The following is a 17590-nucleotide window of genomic DNA, read 5'->3' as shown; positions in this document are numbered from 1 at the left end:
TCTGGCCACTGGAGGGAACAGGTACAAGTTTAGGGACTGAAAATGAAGGAAACCAGCAAAAAGATGTAGGAGATAGGGACAGAGAGCTGAGAAGGTCTGTTGTAAGACCATTTACATTCCACAAGCAACCATAAAGCTGATGAAACATTATCTAATGAAGTAGTTTCCTATGAAGAATAAAGGGGTAGAGCTTGCTAATCTGTTTTACAGAGAAGTGTTTGTATTAGTGTGGGTCCTGCAGGAAACAAACAACACACCACATCCAGTAATTTGAGGAGTTTAATAAAGGGACTATTTATGGAAGTGGGGGAAGTGAGCATAGACTCCCTGAAGATGAGGGCAGTATTGGCAGAGGGTTTATTTCCATCCCTTGGCTTGAAGGCATGAAGTGAAAGAACACAGAAATGCGGTGGAAAGAGAAGCTCTGTTCTTCTGCCTTCGTGGGCAGGAAGGCCTGCCCACAGAACTGGTACTCTGTCTCACTGCTGCCCATGCTCCTTTCCTTGGCTCCCATCAGCCAAACAAGGAGACAGAGCAGATGCTCTTGCTTTGGTTCCAGTTGGAACTCACAGAGCTGAGCAGAGTTGAGATGGGGCAGAGGAAACACAAAGGGGCAAATGGAAGATCTGTACAGTAAAAGATGAGTTGTTACATTAATTTAAAGCAATTTAAACTCAAATTGCCTAAGCCCATATTACCAGCATTCCTATCAATTTTTATTCCAGTAAGATAATCTAAAGCTTTTCTTCAAGATATTTAGGATAAAAATCTATTCATCGAACTTGATTTTCTCTTTCTACTCCTTGCTGGAATGACCTACTTACCTTTCTAGAGTTATTAAAAGAGAAACAAAACCTAATCCTCAGGAGTTCTTTCACACTACCTGGAAATTAAGCCTTTTCTCTGTGTCCCAAGATTTGGTCTCTGACTCTACTTTATATTTATCTTTTAATGCTTGAGTTTCTCTGGCCTTTTCTTCAACATAAAAATTTTCTCTGGTAATGTACATTTCATTCTTTTTTCTCCTTAAATTGAAAATAGCCTTATTTCTTATAATTACATAATATATGCTTATTATAAGTAATGTAAACTACCAATTAAAATATAGCAAAATTTACCTTTATCCCACAAACCAGGGATTAATAACTGTTAATACACTGCCATACATCCATGCAATATTTTTTAGTTCACACACACACATACAGGCACATACATGACTATAGACTTATTTGTAAAAGTGAGATTATTTACAAAATTATTTGGATTCTTTCTTTAATAACTTACAGAAACTCTCCCATATTTTGGTAGATAGATCTGCACAAATTTATTATAGTATAGATACTTTTATATGAATGTGAAGTAATTTATAATACTTAATGAGTTCCACCATTTTGAACATGTAATTTCTAATTTTTTGACATTTTTTGCTACTAAAAATAATGTGACCATGGTCTACTTGTACATATATGTTTTTGTATTTATCCCTGATTTTCTTATGCTAACTTTCTAGATTTAAATCTCTTGCTAGAAATGTTTTATTAAAGGAATTTCTTCCATTTTCTACAACTGGCATTCTTTTGGGAATGCCAGTTCTAGGTGATATCTTCAATTCAGCCTAAATTTTATTTTATCAACTAAACTGTTCATTACTACAATAGGAATATTTCCAATGTATATTTATTGATATTTTCTGGTAGAAATAAATAGAAACTTCTTGAGGCTAGAGTAAGAAAAAATGGGACACGCATTTTGATGTTGCTGACATCATGCATCACGTGACAACACGCATGTTGATGTTCAATGACTCAAGGTCAGAGTTATGGTCAGACCTTAAGAACAACAGATAGAGGTGAATAGAGGGCCAAAAGATGACCAGGGAAATCTTTTGGATACATGTGTTTCTTCTTTCCTTTGTCTGTTTGAAAATCTGCTTTAAGTCAGTCTTCCTCAGCTTCCCATTCCTTGTATAAGCCATTATTTGTTCCATGGAAAATAATGTAGGCAAGTTCCTGGTCCACTTCCTAATTTCCTTAGGAAATGGGGATAATTGATAGAATCAGTTTGGGTTTGGATGCTCACTCCTGACCTCTCTCAATCTGTGGGTTATGAGTGGGACCTAGGAACATTGTACAAACATGGCCACTTGAAGCCCCACTGCTATAATCATGTGGAGTGTAGGAGTATGACAGATGGTTCAAAGTCAAAGATGGATGGATGGGCAGCCAAGCCAAAAGTCATGACTGTCGACTGCAATACCCAACTTTAAGTAATAGAACAACCAGGCAGAAGATCAACAAGGAAACAGAGGACTTGAACATCACTATGAACCAACTAGATCTCAGAGATGTGTATAGAATGCTCTACCCAACAATGGTAGAATCCACATTCTTCTTGAGTACATGTAGAACATTGTCCAGGATAGGACACATGGTAGGCCATGTAATAAATGTCAATAAATTTAAAAGGATTTAAATCATACAGTGTATGTTCTCTGACTACATTAAAATGAAGTTAGATATAAACCAATAAGAAGATTAGGAAAGTTCACAAATATGTAAAAATTAAACAACACACTCCTAAATAACCTTTGGGTCAAAGAAGAAATCAAAAGAGAAATTAGAAAATACTTTGAAATAAGTAGAAATAAAGATACACATACAAAATGTGTGCATGCAGCTGTAGGTAAAGCACTGTTTAGAAGGAAATTTAGAGCTGTAGATACCTATATTAAAAATTCATGATCTACATGGAAGCATATTGCCTGTGCCTAATACATTTTCCAGAGCCTTGGTAAGACATGCAGACATACAGAAATATGGGGGAAAAAACAGTGCTACTATATGATAAATTAAAGGTGAGAAAGTACAGGTCTTTCAAGGCATAATTTCCAGCAACTGCATTTTTGGTGATTTAAGATGGATTAAATGCACATTATTGAAAAACATAACTCATATTCTGACATTTAAATCAAAACAGGAGGCAGAGCTTGGACAAGGATTCTGGCTAGTTTATTAACCAAATTGAATGATAATATATAATATTAACCTTATCATCAGTGGATGATTATACAGAAATATACCATGCCTCCATTATATAGAAATAAACTTGGGAGTTTAAAATGTTTCAACTTTTATTATTAACAAAAGAATAAATGCTAATTTATATTCTCTGCTTGCCACAATGTCACTTTGGTTTTGTAGTTTTCCAATTGTATTATAAGAATAAGCCCTTCATGTTTCATTTAGTTGGAAAAGGAATATCATATTCTAAAAAAAAATGTCTATTATGTGTCAGGAATTGTGTAATCATTTTTGTACAAATGCTCAGGTCTTTGTCTCATTATCCTTCCTGCGACGTGCATTATCATCATCACTTCAGAGATTACAGAGATTAAGAAATTGAGGTTATACTAAATTAAATGATTTACCCGGAGTCATGCCCTATAAATGGGGGAAGTGGATGCAAACAGGTCTGACCTATGCCTGAGCTTCTACTTTTCCCGTTACTCCAGGTTACCTGCCATCTGCCACCCCCACTGCTGCATTTTGTTGGGAGAATTCTGCTACAGGTCTTTTAGCCTGCACTTTTCCTGCAAATTATATCAATGGCAGCACATAAGAAAAACGCTTGAATTGCTCTTTTTATTACTTCAATTGCTGTAGAAATTTTGTATCCCACCCTCGCCTTATCAAATTGATCATTAAAGAATCAGTCTGATTAAATTTGAGAAATAAAAGTAATGATGGTTCCTCATATATTATTTCGCCTGTTTATATGTGCCAGCTTGAACCTCAACAAGATTTGAGACATTTAATTCACATTTGTGAAGACTTGAAAGTATACCAGGTAATTTTTCATACACTGTATTATCCTGAATTTGATTTGACTTGATTCTTCTAGTGGAAATTTATTCTCAACATGTAACCATCCACACTTACAATAATAAACCTTATTAGCATCTTTCTTCTTTTCCCTTTTTAGATCATGTAAATTCTTTATTGTCACTGCATGGGTCAAAGTTTAGTTCTGCAATTTGACTTTATAAATATGTGTATTTAAACACCAAACAAAACATGTTTGTTTTGCATGTTTTTAGACAATTGATGTTCCTCTAAAAAGTGCCACACGTGATTATGTGTTACTGATTGCTTGGTGACAACACTAACACATTCTTTCTTTCCATTTTATAAATTTCGGGACTTTTATTGGTTTATGGCGAATGGCTCATTTGAATACAAAGTGAAATTGTCTTGCCTACATGAGTTACTATATGTGTGTATGTGTATATATACATAGATATAGCCCTTCTGCAGGTTAAAAGGGAGATTCAAATGAGCCAGATAGTAACACTGATTTAAGAGAAAGGTATTCTTTTCCAGTCTTCAATATCCAATGGCAAGTAAGAAACTGTTAGACCTTGCAGCCCTTCCTCTCTCCCCGCTTTCTCTGTCTCCTTTGGTTCAAGATAAATTTCAATTACATAAACCCTATTTCCTGTTGCTAATCACCTACTCCAGTCAATATTCTTTAAATAGTCATTAACGCTGGGATGAGATCTCTGTCATGTCTGAAACTAAGAGAAAATTTGGAGCAGCCCATTAACAGAACAGGAAATTCCCTAATATCCTCAGGATATGTATAGAAACCCATTACAATTAAATACAAGAGGAACTAACATCCTGGGGATATTTATTAAATAAACTTGCCTAAATACATCTGACAAATACATTATCTTTCCCAAAAAGTCTAATTACCAAGATCCATTTATCTAATTAAGTGACCCTCAAATACCTTAATTTTTCTTTCGAAACTCCTCTATGATAATGAATTCACTAATAATGAAACCAGCTTGCTAAAATGGGTACCAAGATAATCAACTCATTTGTGCATCTTTGTATTTCTTATGTTAGATAAAAGCATTCAGAGAAAAGAGCCATAATTCCATGTTCCAATACTAAATAACTTTTTCTAAAAATTTTTCAAGGAAAATGAAAAACATAATTTACTTCATTGTTATTTGTAGCAGTAGCAATAAATGAAGAAAATAAATATTAAACATGAATTATATTTGTCATTTGTTTTTAGCATTTACTTATTTTTGAAAGGCAGAGAGAGACAGAGCGTGAATGGGGGAGGGACAGAGAGAGAGAGGGAGACACAGAAACAGAAGCAGGCTCCAGGCTCTGAGCTGTCAGCACAGAGCCTGACACAGGGCTTGAACTCACAGACTGCGAGATCATGACCTGAGCCGAAGTCGGCTGCTTAACCCACTGAGCCACCCAGGTGCCCCATGAATTATACCTGTAAAGGAAAAAAAATTCAATTTTTCCTTAATGTAGCAAAAACAATATACCATTATTCCAGATAATCAAACAATAATTACCTCATAAAAGTAAGAGGGCAATCATTAAAAAGTCTATCAGGGGCACCTGGGTGGCTCACTTGGTTAAGCATCTGACTCTTGATTTTTGGCTCAGGTCATGATCTCATGGTTAATGCGTTCGAGCCCCACATTAGGCCCTGAGCTGACAGTGGGGAGCCTGCTTGGGATTCTCTGTCTCCCTTTCTCTCTGCCCCCTCCCCTGCTCATGACCAATCCATCTTTCTCTCTCTCTCTCAAAAATAAATAAATTAACATTAAAAAATTGGTTCATAAAATAAAAGATTGCTATTGTACAACTTGTTCTGTACTGGAATTCAGCAAAATGGAGGCCCATTCAAGGAACATTAGTTATCAAACTACTTGAAATACTTTTTGATGTCAGGGTACTCTCCATTTAAATTTTTTTAAATGTCTATTTATTTTGAGAGAGAGAGAGAGAGAGAGAGAGAGAGAGAAAGAGAATGAATGGGGGAGGGGCAGAGAGAGACAGAGACAGAATCTGAAGCAGGCTCCAGACTCTGAGCTATCAGCACAGAGCCCGATGCGGGGCTCAAACTCACGGACCACAAGATCATGACCTGAGCCGAAGTCGTATGCTTAACTGACTGAGCCACCCAGGTGCCCCTATTCTCCATTTAATCTCTAATTAATTTCTTCTTTTCTATACAAAACCCTGCTTTCCCCCCCAATCCAGGCTGATCTATATACATAAATTATCTTCCAAACATTGTTTTCTCTTTGATAATATTTGCTTATGACTCTACCCTCTGTTTAGAATAGTCTCCCCAACTTCTCATTGGCCTATCTAAATCACAAGAGACAGTTCTAGTGAATAAGAAGACCAAAGATTTTGAAATCTGGGAGAAGTGGGTTTGAATACAACCTCTGCCTCTTACTAGTGGTGCAACAGTGAGAAACATTAAAAACAAAACAGCAGACCCCAAATGGAGTTGCTTATGTAAACTAAGCCCCATGTCACCAAACTGAGACTAAATTACAGTTTAAACTATTTCAGAAATGGAGTCTTAGTCATTCAGGAATCACCTGATCCACACTAGTTAGGTCATCTGTCTAAGAGATTCCTGCCATCTGCTAAAGGAAAGTAACCTTGCAATAATAACCAAATCATTTTTTTTTTGTCAGGTATAACTTCCTTGTTTCTGCTCCTGTCTGCCTATAAAAGTTTTTAATTTTATATAGTTCCTTGGAACTACTTTCTATCTGTTAGACTGGATACTACCCAATTAATAAATCATTGTATAAGGCCAATAAGATCTTTAAAGCTTACTCAGTTGAATTTTATTTTTTATTTATTTTATTTTTTAAGTTTATTTATTCTTTTTAAGTTTATTTTTTTTAAGTTTATTTATTTATTCTTGAGAGAGAGTGTGCAAGTGGGAGAGGGGCAGAGAGAGAGAGGGAGACACAGAATTTGAAGCAGGCTACAGGCTCTGGGTTGTCAGTGCAGAGTCCGACGTGGGGCTCAAACCCACAAGGTCATGACCTGTGAGATCATGACCTGAGCTGAAGTCTTACTCTTAACCGACTGAGCCACCAAGGAGCCCCTGAATTTTATTTTTTAAAAAGAAGGAAGCTTTGAAGTTCGGTTTTGTCATTTGTAAACTGGTAATGTATCATTTATCTCATGGGATTGATCTGAAGGTTTAATGACATAACGAAGTTAAAAGAAAAAAAAAAAGTCCACGACATGGAAAATTCTCCATAAATCCTACCATTCCATAGGATTCTGTAGCAATCACAGCCATAGTGATCTCTCCTTTAGACATCTTACACCAAGCCTTCCACCAATTTGGTGCTTTTCACAGGCCCTATATAGTTACTTTTGAAGTTCACTGGAAGCCAGTTATTAAACACTTGCTAAAAGTCACAGTTGGTGTTAGATGCTGGTGAACATAGAAAAAATATCTACAAGAATATTATGATCTATGTTGAATGAGGCTAGTCATCGGGGCTCTACATAGTTGAATAAACCAACTACATCTTACCCTAAATTAATTAAAGCAGTTGTAAAGGGCAGCTCTGAGGAGACCGCTTTAGTGGGAGGTAAGACTGAGGCTCCAATATTTTGTCCTGTTATATATTTCTGTCAGTAATTAGCAAAGAGCAGATTTCTGCCTTCTTCTGTAAACCCATTCTTTCAACTTCCAAAGGAAGCAACAATTAAGTTGAGAAAAGAGGGAGACTAGAAGGGCAAGAGTCTAGCAAGTAAAAATCTTCAGGTTCAAAACTTACTGAAATCTTGCTAATGGATACTAGAAAAGAAATTTACCATAAGCAAAACAAAAATCAAATCAAAACAAAACAAAACAATCCCATAATCCTGACCTAGAAAAACCTGTAATTATTTCAGCTCCTCAGGGATCCAAACCACAACTAGCAGGGAACATGCTGCAAAAGTGTAGCCCCCTAGAAAGGGCATAATTCCCTTTCTTTCCCACTATTGATGTGACCACAGAGAATAAGAACAAAAAAATCCTAGTAGCAAAATTAAGGGTGTAGGAATTGGGCTGCCAGATAGGCTTTCCCAGGTCAGGCACTACACTCTTGTTAGGCTAGACATCTTCCCAGCTGCTGCTCAGCAGGAGTTGATAATTCCTATGGACCAGAGATAACTGTGCATTTTCTATTCTTACCTCTTTTGGAGGAAAGTTCTTATTTATTTATTTTATTTTAAAACTACTGTTATTTTGCTCGTATGACATCATTGGTGTTGAGTTTGTGAGCATGTGTGTGTAAATAGTGATGGGGTATATATTACATCCCTTTTACTTCATAGTTACTTGATCAGGAGAAACCATATTGAAGCTTATAGTGAAGACTATTTCTCAGAGATCCTGGACTTTGATCTAGGTGTAGTAACTGGTTGGAATTTTGTAGTTGTTTTCTTTGGGCAAGAGGTGAATATATTTCTTTTAAGTAAGGTGCATATAAGGCATTTCAGTGATCAAGAAATAAGTTGTGGCAAAAAGTAATAACTGTTCCCGGATATGCATTCTCTCCACTTCAATTTTTTATTCATTCATTTATTTTTATTAACACTATTTTTGTAATGGAAACTTGGTTTTTATATTTCCCAGCTTCCTTTAAAGCTAGTAGAAGTGACATGTGCATTGAGGTTGTGCTCTTAAGAGGAAAGGACACACTCATTTCTCTGGGTTTATATTTTCCTGTTGGCTAGAATGTAAACAGTGGTGGTAAACATCTTAGGCTATGTGGATGAAGGAAAGACTCTTATTTTGATGAAGCCAAAGAAGAAAACTTGGTTCCCAATGGTCTTGGACTTATCATGTCAACATTGAAAGATTTCACCCCTGGACTGTTATTAGAGAGGGAGACTAAAGGGTTAGGGACAGGGAGAAAGAAGGGTGAGGGAAGGAGGAACAGAAGAAATGTATCTTTTAAAACTCTTGTCATAGTTGGCATATAAAATCACGGATTGGGTTAGTTCACTTAGGTCAACGATTATTAATATGAGATGATGTAGACCCCCTGGGAATATCTGGCAAGATCTGGAGACATTTTTGTTTGTCTAGGGACTGGATGCTACTGTCATCAGGTGGGTAGAAGCACAGGAGAGCCCCCACAGGTAAGAATGAACACACCCAAAATGCCAACAGTGCTGACTTTGAGAGAACCTGACTTAGGGAAAGGCTTGACAAAGTTAAGAAGAGGTTCAAAGACTGATATAAAGGATCACTTTGTCTAGAGCACAGAGCAACGGCAGAAAGGAAACTGGAAAGTCAAGCAAGTCTAAATTGCTCAGGATCATGTAAGCCATGTGAAGAAGTTTAGATTTTATACTAGGGCAATTAGAAATCAGGATTAAAATAAGAAATGAACATGATAGGATTTGGATTTTAATGAAATAAGTTTGGCTTCAGTGTGTAGAGTGAACTGGAATGGGCTGGTCTGGAGTCTAGTTAGCTTACAAATGAGAGACTGTCCTGGGAAAGGGTAATGCAGTAGGAAAAGAGAAAACAGAAGACAGATTCAGACTTTTGGAGGGAGGAGCAAAGTGTTTGATATGTTTAAGAGAGAGAGGGTTTGGGGCTTTCTGGCTTGGACCAGAGGCAGAGAGGTGGCACTCACTGAGAAAAGGGTCACTATTTTTCCTTGTATATTATCTTCAGCAGAGAGGAGATACCAATTATGAGCCAAGGAACTTAATAAAATCATTGAAATCATCACCAAATTCCTTTAGGTATTTGGAATTGGAGAGAGTCATTCTTTTTCTCATTTAGTGGAACAAGAAAATGGAAGTCATCTCTGAAGAACAGACTTGAACTAGAATCCTAGTGAATAAGCCCTGGTAAGCCTTTTTAGGGAAGGTGATAATTTTCTCTTACAGTAAGTACATTGTCATGTTGAGGATAACATCAGACTGGGATATTTAACTAGAGTTATATGTTCTTTTCTCCCATATTTGTAATTAAAATAGAAGAAGTACTACCAGTGTTTGAAGCTGCTTGCACCTGGCTATATATTTATAAATATGTGTGTGTGTGTGTGTATTTATATAAAATTTATATGTTACATATATAGCTAGATATAGATCAGCTGACTCAAGAAATCCAACAAATCAGACCTAGTTCCAGGATACATATTGAAAATTTAAAAATTTATGTATACCTAAATTTATATACCTAAATTCATTAGTATATATAAAAAATCTTTTCTATAATAATGGAAATTTATACTTACAGTCTATAATAAATTTTCAAGCCTTATTAGGATCTCTCAGAATAAACAGTCATTAATTCTTAAGACTATTAATTCATTATTACTAAGACTATGAAAGAAAAGCTAAAATAGGATATAAAAAACTCACTAAACTATTTATATTTTACTAAATCAAAATTTAAAGCCACTTTAAATTATTAAATGACTTGATATTAATCAAACCTAAACATTGTGATTTTGAAGCCTAAATAAATTATAATGTCTTAAGGTAGATTAAATATTATATAACAAATGGCTTATTCCAGAAGATGTAATAATTTAGAAGATGCTGTTTATCTGACATGCTTCTATCCTAATTGTTGTCTAAGAGGCAAGTAAAAATAAAACAAAGCTAAAAAATTCCAGAACAGATTATTGCTGAAAATGAAATATATGTACTTTAGTATTCAAGAGCTTAAAAATATTTTTTCTTTGGCTAATATTTTGAATTTAATTTTCACAAATATATTGCCTCTAGAAAAATAAAAAGCTTAGGACCTACATATATGAATATTTCATCAGCATTTAATATCTGCTATTGAGTTTACTTGAATACATTTTTATTACAAATATATTCTTTAATATAGCCTCTTATTCAAAATGGTTTATTCAATGGCCCATTGGAATTCAGGGAAGTTCTTTTCAGTAGCAGTGAAAATGAAAATGCAGAAACTTATTTGCTCCCTCTGCTGGAGAGATGGTTGTTAATTTAAAGAGCCAATATGATTTTGAACTCTGGAAGGCAATGGGTACATTTTATTTCTTACATTCAAGAAGCAGCTCAGTAAGCAAATGTAATGGCATCTTGAGAGGCAGAAATAAGGCATATTTAGTAAGGTACATTCTGATTTAAAGACTAACATGAGATGAGCTTTAGGAAAATGTTAACTTGAGAATGATGATTTAAGTGTTTGTCTCTGAAGCTTACTTTAGTGTTTATTGTATGGGTTTACTCCCCAGAATTACCTATTTATAAAGATGCAATGCCTGTTTTGTGTTCCTTTATAGATGATGTGGGCTCTTGAGTATTATATTTTTATAACATCGATACCCTAGCAAATAAAACAACAGATCTCACATGACTTTTGGCATTTAGAACTTTGATTTTTCTCTTCTTGTTCCTCAAATAATCTTTGACTACATTTTCTGGTACAATTATTATGATAGTGCACTAGTAAGTCTTACAGTATATATCAGACAATAATATCAGACAGTATATATTAAGTCTTACAGTATATATTGTTATAAATATAACAATAATTGTGATTTTTAACATTTTTTGCATAAGAGTTAGGAATTCTGCTAAGTTCTTTATGTGAATAATCTTATTTAGTGATTTCACAAATACATGAGGGTTGGTATTAAAACTAGCCCCATTCTACAGATGAAGAAAATAAGGCCTAATAAATAAGTAACTTGTCTAAATTCAGATTCCTAAGTGGCCAAGCCAGGATTTTAATCCAGGCTGTCTGACTCCAGACTTCAGCCTATTTGTTTGAATGATGTCTATACAAAAATGTCACATGCAAATTGTATGACTGTTTTTATTAAAACTTATACATGTTACTGCAAAGCTCGCATTTCTTCCTGCCAGACATTATATTAATGCAAGTAGCCCATGAAATGTAAGTTTGCAGGAGACTTACTGTTCTTTCAGACTAGTGCAGTGAGGACAACCTGATGAGGCTTTATGGGGAAATGCATGTCAAATTGGACTTCCTGGTTAAGAAGTCTGCATTTGTGTGCTAATTCTCTGGATCAAAAGGTCAAAGTTTTTGCAGGTTTTTTTCCATCTTTGAAATGGATATGGCTCTTGCAGGAAGTCATAATAATAAATTTGAAAAGATCTGCATGATGCACTAAGCCTTACAACATGGGATAATATGCTCTATAAATACTCAGTAAAAAACCTATCAGCCCAAAACCAAGATGACGTGTAGCTATACTCTTGTGCATCACATATGGTAATGGAATATAAAATTACCTTGAAAAAAATCTTTTACACTGTTAGAAGATTCAATTCAATGTCCTAAAGCTGAAGAACTTTGAATTAGAGTGTTAACACCTTATTTAATAGTTTGACTACTGACTTCTCACCAATTTAAAGGAAATGTAATAATGCATCTGCTGCTTTTTCATGATATAGTCAAAGGCTGTAATGCAGGATCATTGAAACTACTGCCAAGTGAATGAGCCAATATTCAAGAAATATTTTTTTGAGGATTACTGATTGATTGATTTGAGAAATTATGTATCTGATTATGAACAACTCATGGTCATGCTATATTCAGTAAAAACAGTGGTATGGAAATTTTAATTATAAGCATGCAACACATAGTTTAAGATATAGGAATTATGATAGTTAAGTTGATTAGTTGGTTAAGCATAAACCATTTCAGATCTATAGTTTAAAAATTAGCTGGCTAACAAAAAGTTGTACACTGAATTTGGTACTTCATAGACACATCCTTAAAAACATAAAATCAATTCCCCAACCAGAAAATAGTAATTCTACTTCTAATACCAAAAAAATCTCCAACACAGTGTGATAACATTGGATACACACAAAAATCCTCTTTAGGAGAAATTGCACTAGTGGTATTGAGAATCTTTCGAATGACTCAATGGACATCAGATATTCTGTCACATCACTTCAGGAAACTAAAGCTAGAAAAGGAGAGAAAAATAGTCCCCGCCACATTACTGACAAGAGGGCTGTATTATTAGATACAAGAGGCATGTGCAGAACCATTGAGAAAAACATATGTAGGGATTATTTCAGGAGTTTCATAATAGAGGCTACTGTTAGAGGCAAAACAATCTTTATTCCTATTAATATGTTTTTTTTATTTTACAACTAGTATGGTCTGAGAAAATACAAGTGTATTTGTACACATTATATTGCATATGACAAATGAGGCCCAAGGAGGTTGTAACTTTTTCAATAATATTACCACTTTTACTAGGGAAAATAAACTGTAAATACTATGTTAGAAAAAAATTCCTTAACATAGTAAATATCACAGTTGAAAAAGGTATGGAGTTGCAGATGTTAGATCAATTCAAAGAGGCTATGTTTGTGAACAAAGAATGGACTAGGAGCTGATTAAATAAGTTATGGTATATCCATATAATGGAATTCTATGAAGCTGTTAAAAAGAATGTGGCAGGGACATTAAAAAACACTACAGATAAAGTGGAATTCTAAACTATGTTCAAAGAAGCCTTAAGAAGGCAGGAAAAAGAAAGCAGAGTAAATAAACAGAAAACAAAACTGTAGGCTTAACACTAATAAATCAATAATTTCACTAACTACAAATGGTATAATACACTAATCAAAAAAGTTTGACAGAATGAATACAAATTATTAACCTATATTCTGTTGATAAGAAATCCACTTCAAATACAATGATACAGGTAGACTCAACATATATGTATCATGCAAACATTAATCAAAAGAAAGCAAGAGTGGTTATGATAATAGCAGATAAAATAGACTTCAGAGCAAAGAAGATGACCAGACAGAAAGGAACTTTACATAAGGAAAAAAGGATCAATTTACCAAGAAGGTGTAGCAATGATACATGCGTATGCACCAAACAATAAGCTTCATACTAGACCATAAGGTCTAGTCTTGGAACTGGCACATTACCCCGTCAGCTCATATGCCACCAGGCAAAACAAGTCACACGGCCAAGCCCCAATGTGAGGGGTAGGTAAATATAATCTACTTTTAGAGGAACTGGAAATTCTCTAATCAAAGGGTGTAAACAAAGGGAAGAGTTAAGAACTGGGACCAATCATAAGACTGTTACGAGTACTATTAATCCTCCTCCCCAAACAATATGCATGCATGTGCAAACACAGACACACAGACAGACAGACAGACACACACACACACACACACACACACACACACAGCTGACTGATGTCTTCCCACTGAGATTGGGTGGATTTCTGGTTTGTTTTTAAAAGTTTATGTTACTTCACATGACCTTGAAACAGATATATATTTAGATCTAGATCTAGATACATTTTTTTAATGTTTTTATTTTTTTTGAGACAGAGAGAAACAGAGCAAGATCAGGGGAGGGGCAGAGAGAGAGGGAGACACAGAATCCGAAGCAGGCTCCAGGCTCCAAGCTGTCAGCACAGAGTCCGACGTGGGGCTCGAACTCACAGACTGTGAGATCATGACCTGAGCCGAAGTTGGACGCCCAACCAACTGAGCCACGCAGGTGCCCCTAGATACATTTTTTAGATAAACTCTAAGTCCAACGTGGGGCCTGAAGTCATGACCGCAGGATCAAGAGTCATATGCTCTATCAATTAAGCCAGCCAGACACCCCACATTTTATTTTTAAATCAAAATCATAAAGGATAATGGCATTGAATGCCTCTACTATTTTTTGTTTGCTGCATACCTCATAGAGACAGGCAAAATCAGGAAAGCGCGAGCAGAGGTAGAAGCTATGCTATCCAGTAGTAAATGGAATTTTATACTATATCCTGAAATTTCTCTTTTCTACTTGATTAATGAGTGTGTATTATACTTCCTCATTTTTCTTTCTCTTTTGAATCTGTCAAAATGTTTAAGCTATAAGAATCTAGATTCTTTAAAAACAATCCAATTCAAAGATATTCAATCTATGCTATTTATAACTCTTGGATTATAATGTAGGGGGACAGATATTTGAGCAACCTTCTCCCTACATAATAAACAGATTTATTTTAGCTGTTTTATCTCTTGTCCTCTCATGTAATGTTTCATTACCTAAAACAGTTGGCATATCATTGATCTGACTAAAATCACCCTCCCCCCCTTTTTTAACAGATGAGGAAACTGAGGCTCTGAAATGTGAAGAGACTTATTTCTACAAAGTATTATGGCTTAAAACATTTAAAAAAATATATAAACCAGACTTGAGTTTCCTGGCTTCAATACTGTATTAGTTTTGCTGCATAACAAATTGCCACAGACTTGGTGGTGTAAAGCAATACCCATTAACTCAAAGTGTCTGGGGGAAGAAGTCCAGGAATGGCTTTGCTGGTCCTCTGCAAGGCTGCATTCTCCACTGGAGGCTCAACTGGAGAAAAGTCTGCTTTCAGGCTCGCTCAGGTTATGGCAAAATTCATTTCCTAATGGCAGTAGGATTCAAGTCAGCTTGCTTCTTCAAAGCCAGAGATAGACAGAGACCCTAGCAGGACAGGTGTTGTACTCTTACATTAATTGTGTATATCCCATCACCTTTCCCACATTCCAGTTTCTGCCAACACTCAGGGAAGAGGATTAAACAAAGGCATAAAGACCTGACAGTGAACTCATGGAGGCCATCTTAAAATCTGTCCCCATGAGTACAATATTGTGTTACCTGTCAAAATATCAGTAGGTGAGAAGGACACTGCAGTGGTTTTTAAATATGTCTATAAAATTTTTTACATTCTTCCCCTTCATCTCCACTCCCCCTTGAAACTAAACTTGACTTAGTGATTCATTTCTAACAAATAGAATATGGTGGAAGTAATGGTGTATGACTTCTGAGACAAAAGGCATTGTGATCTTTTTGCTCTTTCCTGGATTACTCACTCTGGGGGAAACCATTTGCCTTGTCAGGAGGACATTAAAGCACTCTGTGGCAAAGAACTGAGGGCTCCTGTCAAAAGTCAGCAAGGGTTTCTGCCAACAACTGTGTGAGTGTTGACCTTCTGCTAATAGTTGCATAAGTCAGCATATTTAGAGGAGGATTCTTGAATTCCAGTCAAACCACTAGCTTCCCACAGCCCCATCCAGTATCACCTCATGAGAAAAGCTGAGTCAGATCATTCAGCTAAGCCACTCGTTAATTCTTGACCCACTAAAACTGTAAGATTTATGAATTTTTATCACTTTAAGTTACTAAGTTTGAGGGTAATTTGTTACCCAATAATAGATAAATAATATAGACACAAAGTGCTTTATTGTCTGGTTTAACATTCATCAAAGAACTTCCCATTCATCAAAGAAATCCCTATTGCAGGTTACAGGAAACTCTGTTTATAATAGACTGTGTTTTATATTTTTGAAAATCATTTAAAATTTTTATTTTATTTTTCCCCTTAAAGTGGCACCAATCCAAGTTAGAAATGTCCATTTTTGTTTGCATCTAAGAATTCTCTGAAGGAAAAACATGTCCATGCCAAGTCCTAAAGCTTTGATTAGAGGAATAATTTCCCTTGGAAAGGCTGTGTTTTCCTTAACATTTAAATCTCAGAGCTGACTTGAACATCTACTCCATATTCTAAATGGTATACACTACACATTTTCTGCAGAGAAATGTTCCAAAGATAAACTAAGAAAGGTGAGAGCACTTGTTCTTAGACTGTTTCAGGTAAGTGAAACCTCACTGTGGATGCAAATGTATTTGCTCAAAGGTTTTACTCAGAGAAAACAGTCAAAAGATTAAATCTTCATAGGGAACTATAACCCTAACAAACTTCAAAGAAGTGGGGCTCCAATTGACAACCTGTGGACTGTCCCTCCCCCCTAGCTGTGAGCCTAGGAGCAAAGCAATAGAAAAGTTCAACAAATTGGATTGGTTTTCTTAATGGGACTGAAATAATCTGGTCTAAGTGAAAAAAATAAACTTTGTTCAGCTGAAGTTAAAAGGGCAGTTCTTTGTGGTTATCAAAATAATAGCTTTACAATGGGATGTTAGCACCATATATCAATTATTCTTTACTTTTTTACTACTCTTATCATTCTCGTTTTCCTTTTTATCTTCCATGAAATCCACTTTTATGGTTCAGAGCTGAATAAGCCGTGATAGAGTATTTTCACCTTTCTACTTCAAAAATTATCCTAGAATACTCTTTCCCCAAACACATCTATTTCACAAACAGCCTTATTATTTTTTTCCTTCAGTACTAGTATTTCAGTAGTCAAATTGAATTCAAGTAATATATATTCCATGGTGGAAGAACCAAAATGTCTATTAGTTTAATTTAATCCATATTAGATTGTGATACTTGTGCTTCAAATGGGTAAATTTAACAAGGTCTGGTTTTAATTTATCAAGTATACTGAAGTAGGTAAATATCAGCATGGAGCCTGATACATCAGAGTTGGAAGTATAATGAGATCAGTAGGTAAGCCCTCCATAAAGTTACTTGGGGCATAGAAGAATCCAGACGTAGCAATTATACTTAGCAAGAAGAAGCATTTTTAGAGAGAGTAAAGCAATTAGTCAGATTTACAATCTCAAAGGAGAGAAGGGAAAATTACTTAAGTTAAACTAAGAAGCATCCTAAATCATCATTACACTGTATTGATCTCAGTTGAAAGTGACTGGCTAGAAATGCTTGGTTTATCTTTACCATTAAATATTTCCATAGTGTTTGACTAGCACCAAGAATATATAGTTGGCATTTGAGCTATAGTAACTTATAAGCACACAGGCCTTTTGGAACGTGTGCACATCTTTTTGAAGA

General features: G+C 35.3%; 1 long non-coding RNA gene across 2 annotated transcripts in view; it reads right to left on the bottom strand.

Moving 5' to 3' along the window:
• Window positions 1–265: 265 nt before the first annotated feature.
• LOC122214149 overlaps window positions 266–17590 on the bottom strand; it is a 34464-nt gene continuing 17139 nt past the window's right edge. Inside the window, exon 3 of one of the 2 annotated variants that reach the window (XR_006199762.1) lies at window positions 266–626. This is a non-coding gene — a long non-coding RNA (uncharacterized LOC122214149). Of the gene's footprint in view, window positions 627–15060; window positions 15263–17590 lie in introns of those variants that run through there. The other variant, XR_006199760.1, reaches the window with a different exon arrangement.

This window comes from Panthera leo, chromosome A1, assembly GCF_018350215.1.
Source record: "Panthera leo isolate Ple1 chromosome A1, P.leo_Ple1_pat1.1, whole genome shotgun sequence".
NCBI lineage: Eukaryota > Metazoa > Chordata > Mammalia > Carnivora > Felidae > Panthera > Panthera leo.
The sequence above is the reverse complement of the archived record's forward strand: the minus strand, read 5'-3'. Positions and strand labels throughout refer to the sequence as shown.